A 1,132-nucleotide genomic window follows, 5' to 3' on the forward strand; every position below is an offset into this window, starting at 1 on the left:
GTAAATGTCATCAATGCAGTGCTTATAAAGTTTTAATAATTCGGATAACTTGCTAAAGTTAAGTTCGTAAAACTTGGAAGAGTGTCATTAGGATGAGAATACATTACTTTGGCTGTTATAAAGTCACCAGATGGTAAAGATAGAGTACCTGATTAACTTTGTTTGGAACTGCTGGGCATTCGCTACAGTTTGTTTTTAATAGTTCTTAAAGCGTTTTTTTGCACTAAGCTGAATGTTTTTGCACTGCACATATTTTTATTAGTTTATAGTAATAACTCATTCAAACTTGAATATTCGTTTCCGGATGATAACCTCGATTCACTCCTATCTAAACCTAATATATATATGAACACAGTGGTTTTATAACCTCGTGTGTTTAGCCTGACAATATTGTTACTGTAACTTAGTTAAATGTATCTTTATAACGCAATAATGCTCTGTAAAACACCATTTGTATGTACTTTGCGTATAATGGCGTAAATTATAATTCTAATGTGAGAAGTCGTTCTAACAATATCAATAAGGGTATTCAAAATTATGCCAACGAATCACCTAGCACTGTCCATATTAATATTATTTAATGGAGGATTGTTACTTTAACGTTATTTCATTATCGAATTGTAATATAAATTTTATGATATTCAATATTAACTCCACAACTTTAGATTTATATTCAAACGGCTTTTATACCTATTATTCTATTAAAGGACTGTGATGGCACTTCTAAGAGATTATCCTATAATATATAAATTTTCATAGTCAATTCAGTTCAAATATAAAACCCTGAGATAAAATTGTAAACATAACTGTACCGCAAAATATGTAAAAAAAAGTACTTATCGGTATGTGCTGAGCTAAACCATGAATGTTATACGTCTCCCTATATTTCCTCCGGGAGCAATATTACTAAGAAGTAAGACAGCGAGACTGTCATGAGTGTACGTGGTATCCCCAAGTGACGTTTACAATTAAACACGCGATATATCCTACCAGCACAATATAATACTCATTCACCTGTACAATGAAGTAGAGACTTTATAATTATATGTCTGCACGAAAGTGTACTTAATTTAGCTCCTGCCATAATATAGGACCTGCTTAAGATTCGTGAAGCCTACATTGGGATTGGATG

Source organism: Homalodisca vitripennis, unplaced genomic scaffold (assembly GCF_021130785.1).
Source record: "Homalodisca vitripennis isolate AUS2020 unplaced genomic scaffold, UT_GWSS_2.1 ScUCBcl_41;HRSCAF=740, whole genome shotgun sequence".
NCBI classification, from domain to species: Eukaryota; Metazoa; Arthropoda; class Insecta; order Hemiptera; family Cicadellidae; genus Homalodisca; species Homalodisca vitripennis.